The sequence below is a fragment of the Nicotiana tabacum genome, chromosome 10 (assembly GCF_000715075.1).
Source record: "Nicotiana tabacum cultivar K326 chromosome 10, ASM71507v2, whole genome shotgun sequence".
Taxonomy (NCBI): Eukaryota; Viridiplantae; Streptophyta; class Magnoliopsida; order Solanales; family Solanaceae; genus Nicotiana; species Nicotiana tabacum.
In genome coordinates this window covers 81,849,242-81,857,378 of record NC_134089.1, presented here as the reverse complement: position 1 = coordinate 81,857,378, position 8,137 = coordinate 81,849,242, and the positions used below count along the sequence as shown (strand labels likewise).

Genomic DNA, 8,137 nt, shown 5'->3' with positions numbered 1-8,137 from the left:
GAGAATAGAAGATAGAAGTTTAAAATTTTGAAGTCAACAAATTTCGCACGACAAGAAATCAAAAAAAGTGAAATTTTCCTAATAGATCAATAGCATCCCAAATTTAAATACGGACGTCTCTGCACCGATCCGCAAGACTCTGCTAAACCTTCTTGTAACTTATGACACTTATGAACCTAGAGCTCTATTACCAACTTGTCACGACCCAAATCCTCCTCTGTGATATGTCGTGATGGCATCTAGTCTCTATGACTAGGTAAGCCTATCATATGCGGAATAATGAAATCGAAAGCATAAATTCGACAACTAGCTATAATAGATATTCAAATAAACAATAGAGATGCCGCTCGACATATACAATAACCAACTCTCAATATACACAAAAACTCTCCCAAGACCCGTAACACCATAAGTCACAAGCTTCTAGGATTTGTCTAACTATTCTGTACATCAGTATCTAGAAAAAGTAATAAAGAAAAAAAATAAAAGAGATAGAGGGTGAATCAAGGTCTGCGAACGTGGGCAGATGTACGTTGAAGTCTCCGAAGCAGCAGCAACAATGCAACTAAAAACGAGACTGGTAGGAGGTACCTAGATCTGCACACCAAAACATGTGCAGAAGAGTAACATGAATACACTATAACGGTACCCAGTAAGTGCCAAGACTAACCTTGGTCGCGTAGTGACGAGGTCAAGTCAGGGCCCTACTGGTATATGTATATAAAATAAGGCAGAACAAACTATCGCAGTATTAAAAAAAGACTGAAATTTAATAAGAAGGGAATCACAGAAACATAACAGTACAGTGTACAGAAATAACAACAGGGGATTAGATACCATCTCATAGTCCTAAAAAGTAAATGTGTAGGGGGTTCCCGAGGATACCGTCTCGCAGTCCCAAAGTAAATATGCAAGGGGATCTTTCAGGATACCGTCCCGTAGTCCCAAAGTAAATATGCAGGGCGATCTCCCAGAATACCGTTCCGTAGTCCCAAAATAAATATGCAGGGGCATCTCTCAGAATACCATTCCGCAGTCCTAAAATAAATATGCATCTCAAACAATAGAAGAAATAGTTATAGCAAGAAATCCTACAGTTTAGACTAAGTACAAGTCAAGGAAAAACAATAAATCCACGAAGCATGCTGCATAGAGTTCAGATAAGCATTTAAGGCACGTAGACATGCTAATCTAGGCTAAACAAGATAACTACACATGCTGGTATAACTCAAATAAGAAGAAACAGGTTATTACTCAGTAAAAGTCAAATTTTACAATGAATAGCCCGTGTACGCACTCGTCACCTCGCGGACACGACACTCACATATCAAACAATACCAAATCCTAAGGGGAGTTCCCCCCACAAGGTTAGGCAAGCCACTTACCTCGAACCAAGCTCAATCATTCTGTAACAATGCCTTTTTCCATGAATATCCAACTCCGAATGACCCAAATCTTAGCCAAAAGCAATTACATCATCAATACGACTATAATAGACTAATATAATTAATGAAATCAAGACTTTAATAAGAAATTCGAAAATCTCCCTAAAAAGCCTTCTTAGGCCCACGTCTCGGAATCGAGTAAAAGTCACAAAATATGAACACCCATTCATTCACGAGTTCACTCATACCAAAATTATCCAAATTTGATGTAACATTTCCAATCAAAACCCAATAATTTAGTCTAGGAAGCTTCTACCATTTTTTCCAAAATTTCCAACTCAAATCCCTAATTAGATGATGAAAATAGTAATATTCGTGAAATATGGTCCAATCCCGGTTAGAATCACTTACCCCAACAATTTCCTTCAAGAACCCTCGAAAAATCGCCTCACACCGAGATCTTAAAGTCCCAAAATTGAAAATGGAATAAAACCCTTGAATTCCTCTTCTTCTGCCTAGCAATTCCGCATCTGCGGGCCTCTAATTGCACCTGCAATGCCGCACTTGCGGAAATTCCATCGCAGATGCAGAAATTACTCAAAAGTCTGGTCCACTTCTGCGATTAAAGGGGTCACACCTACGAGTGTGTGCCTGCGGACTTATGTCCGCTTTTGCGATTTTCTCTGCGCCTGCGAGTCCTTAAGCGCGTCTGCAGGCTTCGTAGATGCTCTATTTCCCTCGCACCTGTGACCCCTGGAAACTCCTTCCAATTCCTCTTCTATGATTGACCTCACGCACATGCGATCCCGCACCTGCGGTCTCCCTACCGCAGGTGCGAAAACACCAGAAGCCTCAAAGCTCTTCAGCAATTGCATAAATCCAAATCTTAATCCTTTAAGCATCTGAAACGCACCCGAGGCCCTCGAGACCTCAACCACACATACCAACTAGTCCTAAAATACCATACAAACTTAGTTGATCCCTCAAATAATATCAAACAATGCTAAAAACATGAATCACCCTCCATTCTAAACTTAATGAACTTGAAACTTCAATTTTCTACAACCGATGCCGAAACCTATCAAACCACGTCCAATTGACCTCAAATTTTGCACACAAGTCATATTCAACATTACAGACCTACTCCAACTTCCGAAATTAAAATACAACCCTGATATCGAAAAGTCCACCTCCGGTCAAAATCTCTAAAAATTTGACTTTCACCCGTTCAAGCCTAAATCATCTACATACCTCAAATTCATAGTCCAGACATGATCCTAAGTCCAAAATCACCCAACGGAGCTAACGGAATCGACAAAACTCCATTCCGGAGTTGTCTTCATGCAGTTCCGACTACGATCAAAATCCTAAGACTTAAGCTTTCGTTTTAGGGACTAAGTGTCCCAAAACACTCCGAAACCAAAAACAAAATCTCCTAGAAATTAACATAAATAGAAAAAGATACAAGGGAAGCAGTAAATAGGGTATCGAGGCTATTACTCTCAAAACGATCGGTTGGGTCGTTGGCTTAGAATTATTGAATTTCTTAAAGCTAACATTGATTATTTTGCATGGTATCATTCTGATATGACAAGTATTCCAATGGAAGTGGTTGTCCACAAGTTAAATGTTAGGCCCTAATTTCCCTCCGATAAAGCGGAAGAAGCTGCCGTAGCCGAGGTCAAGAACATATTTGTAAAAGAAAAGGTAACAATGTTGCTAAATATAGGTTCAATACGGGAAGTAAGTTATCCTGATTGGTTATCTACTGTAGTAGTTGTAACCAAAAAGAATAATAAGCTTAGAATATGTATTTATAAGGATTTATATAAGGCTTGCCCTAAGGATTCCTTGGGTTACCTTTAAAACCAAGTCTCGAGAAATTTCTTGGCTTCTTGGTTTCTCAAAGAGGAATTGAAGTAAATCCTAACAAGATTAAGGCCACACAAAATACACCTGAGCAACCCTGAACCAGAGATTCTGGGTTGAGGTCCCCAGCAGAGTCGCCAGAGCTGTCACACCTCCTTTTTTATACCTACACCCGCAAGGGCGTAAAGGAGTTTTTCCATTTAAAGGACAATCGGAACGGGATTTAATTATTAATGATTCAGAGTCGCCACTTGGGATATTAATGGTGTCCCAAGTCACCGGTTGAATCCCGAACCGAGGAAAAATATGACTCTGTTAACAGTCCGCGAACCAGAAATCCGGGTAAGGAATTCTATTAACCCGGGAGAAGGTGTTAGGCATTCCCAGGCTCCGTGGTTCTAGCACGGTCGCTTAACTATTGTATTTAATTTTATCTGATTTTGATACATGCTAGCCTATGTGCTTTTATTTATAAACCGCTTTTATCATTATTTTTAACGAGAGTTGCAACGTCGTGAAAATGTGTCTCGAACCACGTCACATCAATGCACCCGTGGTTATTGACACATTCTAACTCCGTTGAGATTTGGACTTGGGTCGCATCAATGCGCACCCGAGTTTTAAGAAAGTAATCTTATTAAAAACGCTCTTAAAGGGTCTAACACGTTGTTATCTTTAGGGAAAGCCGTGAAGTTCGCTAAATGGCCCTCCCAAATTCTAATCATTTTTAATAACCATTTATTGAGGGCCCCACATTTATTTATTTTCGTTCGGTGGAGCTCATCTCAATTTGTGAACCTCTTTTCTATCATTATTTTATTTATAAGAATTACGATGTCGTGAAAACGCGTTTCGAACCCCGTTGCAATCAATGCGCCCGTGATTGTCAACACATTTTGACTTCATCGAGATTCGGATTTGGGTCGCATCAATACGCACTCGAATTTAGGAAGGTAATTTTATTAAGAGCGTGTTTAAAGCAACTACGCGTCTGCACTTTGCGAGGGCCATGGAATTTAGCTAAATGGCACGCCTCAGAATCTAAGGATTAATACAAGATTAATTAAAGTGAGGGCCATGTAATTGTCGTATTAAATTTTGCTTTAAGAAATTGGGTGTCCTATTCCTCCTAACAGTGAATCGATGTACTCCAATGTGACAAACTAAAACATGAATCCAAACAGTGACAAATCAACGCCTGCTTGAGCCTTTCCAGTTGTGTGACTCGGCAAACTAAAGACCTGCTAATAATTTCACATGTTTCAACTTAAGCTGCCAGGGAGGAAAGCACACAGAACATCCAGTGCAGAATCTTTATCCATGAATTTGGCTTAGCTTTAACGATCAATATTAATGCCTATAAAGTTCTTAAACAGAGAATCAAACACGAATACAGAAGGCTGGAATTGCTTCTACCAAGTGAACATAAACTATTAAATTATCAATTAACAAGCACAAATCTATCACATTCATAAAAATATCCAACAGATGTAACCAAATCAGTATGTAACATGAACATTACTTCAACGTAGAACATTTATAAATTGTCAAAGTTTTGTCATGGGAACAAAAGCAGTAGAAATTGAGAAAAGAGAAACAGAACCTCTCGTTAAACAGCAAAACCCGAGCTGGAACAGCAAGCCACCGGACGAAAACTCAAATCGGCACCGGAATTTTGAATCAAACACGAACTCGAATCAACCTCGACTGAACTTTATCCCCATACTCGAATAACCAGAAATCGAATCCAAGTGAAGAAACAAAATCAAAACCATCTTTGAAATCAATTTATCTCGTGTGTGCTTTTGAGAATTTCCGGCGACGAATTGCGTGTGTATTCCGACGATAGTGAGGAGTGACTGAGCGTAGGTGTGTAGGCAGTGAAGGAGTGAATTAGGTGTTGTTTTCCGGCGAGGGAGCTCGTCTGGTTGAGTGATAACCGGCGAAGTAAAGGTCGTTTGGACAGAGTCGACGCCGGAAGTTCAGGGGTCGTTTGGGTGAGCAGTCGTCGGGTGAGAGAGGGAGATGAAATCAGGGGGTCGTTTTTGTATTTCTGTTGAAGAACCAAATCAGAAACGGGCAAAGAAAATGTTGAAGACGATCAAGTCAGGAGGGTGGGGTATGACGGAGGAGAAGACGTTGGGAGGGGGTCGTTCTCTTTCCAAAAGCTGTGCAACCTTTCTCTCAGCTTTTGTCCAGCCTCTTCTTCGTTCCTTTTCTTATTCTTTTGTCTTCTTTTTTATAGTGTAGAGTCTAGGTTGTAGGGTTTTAGGTTAAGGGGTATGGGCCTAAAAATTATGGGCTTGACAATTGTGGGCTAGGTCCAAAATTAGGCCTAAAGATGGGTTGCTCGAGCCCAAGCTCTATTCTTTTGCCGCGAATGAGATTAAAAATACGCGCCCATTTATTAATTAGTTCTACTATTAAAATAATTATTAAAACAAAACTAACCATTAAAACAAATCGATTTTTTGTATTTTCAAACATTATATTAAAAATAAAAATACGATACTATTTTTATATATATTTTTTTAGATTAAAAATGACTACAAATATTAATGAACTTATTATTATTTTTTTTTTGTTGTAAGTTTTGTTTACTTGTACTAAAATAAAGTAAAAGAGTCAAAATTACTTAAAATATCTATATTATGCTTAAATTAAATATTTTACGCTAATATATAAAAGATCTTGGGGAGGGTCAAAAATCACATGTCTACAGCTGCCCCTCTTTGACTGGAAACGTACAGAGTTTTCAGACAAAGACTGACTAGACAGGTTTTGACCCGACCCTTATTTGGAGAGACTAAGACTAAGAGAAAAGGGGGATGTGACCGAGCTCTGGCATTTGAGCTGCCTACATATCCTTGGCTATAAAGGAATCAGGCCACTTGTAGTTCAAAGATGAGTGAGATGACGGAGTATACCGAGGTGGAGATCCGGTCGAGGTGCCGTTCCATCGAGGTTCCAGTCTGCGGTCCCTGTTATTACATCAAAAATCAAAAGATGAAAAAGACTAGCTAAGCCTATCGACTACGAGGTACAAGATTCCTATCTATAAGTCTTCTGAAGCTTGATCTTGAGTCTTGAGTGGTTCTTCATGCAGACTTTAGATTTAAACCTTGACGCTTGTTAGTTGCAGGTGCTAGCTCATTCTTCTGCAGCTTTTGGGTCAGGACCGGACATGTAGTGCTTGTGACTGCGTCCATGTCTTGAGCAGCTCACATCCTTCATCAACTTCTGAATTGCATTTTAAATTGAATTCCCCTTTTTCCAGGTGGGCACCTGATTGCTGAACCTGAACTGTCCTCCCTTGTTACTTGACACTATTTTCCCTTACACTTTGAACCATTTTCCCTGAAACTCGAACTGTCTTCCTTCGAAACTGTTTTCCCTAGAAACTTGAGTTGTTTTCCCTTGTTCTCCAGGTGGGCGCCCTATTTTCCAGGCGGGGCTCCCTGACTGCTAACTTGAAATGTATTCCCTGCTTTCCAAGCGGGCTCCTGACTGCTGAACTTGAAATTGAATGTATTTCTCTGTTATCCAGGCGGGCTCCTAACTGCTGAACTCTGTTATACAAACGGGCTCCTGATTTCCGAAACTTGAATTGTATGTCTCTATTCTCCAGGCGGACTCCTGACTTCTAAAATTTGAAATGTATTCCTCTATTATCCAGGCGAGTTCCTGATTTCCGGAACTTGAACTGTATACCTCTGTTCTTCAGGCGGGTTCCTGACTTCAAAAAGACAAAGAAATCGATTGAGAACTAAAAATTTGAATTGTATCACCTCTGTTCTTCAGGCGGGCTCCTGATTGCTGAAACTTGAATTGTATGTCTCTGTTCTCCAGGCGGACTCCTGACTTCCGAAACTTGAAATTGAATGTATCACCTCTGTTATTCAGGCGGGCTCCTGACTACTGAACTTGAACTGAATGTATTCCTCTGTTATCCAGGCGGGCTCCTGACTTCATAAAAATAAACGAACCAAGAAAACTTTCTGCCCTAGTTTGGAAACTGGGTAAAAGTCGATTGAAAACTAAAATTTGAATTGTATCACCTCTGTTCTTCAGGCGGGCTCCTGATTGCTGAATTTGAAATTGAATGTATTCCTCTATTATCCAGGCGGGCTCCTGACTTCACAAAAATAGACAAAACAAAGAAAACTTTCTGCCCCAGTTTGGAAAACTGGTTGTTTGTTACCACATACTAATAAGAACTAAAACTTGAATTGTGATAAGACTGAAATGCAACTTTTAAAAATTTAAAGACTGCAATGTATCTTAAAATTTAAACTTTATCTTAGGTGAAAAATTCATCAGACTAAGATTCTCATCTTAGGTGAAAGATTCGACGGACTAAGATTTATCTTTATCTTAGGTGAAAAATTCATCAGACTAAGATTTTCATCTTAGGAGAAAGATTCAACAGACTAAGATTTTTATCTTTATCTTAGGTGAAAAATTCATCAGACTAAGATTTTCATCTTTATCTTAGGTGAAAAATTCATCAGACTAAGATTCTCATCTTAGGTGAAAGATTCAACAGATTAGGATTTTTATCTTTATCTTAGGTGAAAAATTCATCAGACTAAGATTTTCATCTTAGGAGAAAGATTCAACAGACTAAGATTTTTATCTTTATCTTAGGTGAAAAATTCATCAGACTAAGATTTTCATCTTAGGAGAAAGATTCAACAGGCTAAGATTGTGACTCTAGGAGATAATTCATCAGAGTAGGTCTATTTTTGAGTGATCCCGACTTTCTTAATTTTCCAAATTCCAACTTCCTTTCTTTTCAAATTCTGCCTTCCTTTCTTGTTCCCAAATTATGCCTTCCTTTCTTTTCTTTTCTTTTTTGACTTCTTCCTTCCCCTTCTTTAAAT

General features: G+C 39.1%; 1 long non-coding RNA gene across 2 annotated transcripts; it reads right to left on the bottom strand.

Annotated features, from left to right (window-relative positions):
• Positions 1-322: 322 nt before the first annotated feature.
• LOC107824857 (uncharacterized) lies at positions 323-7,255 on the bottom strand. 2 transcript variants are annotated; one of them, XR_012695570.1, is made up of 3 exons: positions 4,858-7,255; positions 886-1,038; positions 323-597 (listed from the first exon to the last, which is right to left on the bottom strand). It is a non-coding gene; the product is annotated as an uncharacterized LOC107824857 (long non-coding RNA). The 2 variants fall into 2 exon arrangements; XR_012695569.1 differs by having other exon boundaries at positions 323-1,038.
• Positions 7,256-8,137: the final 882 nt, after the last annotated feature.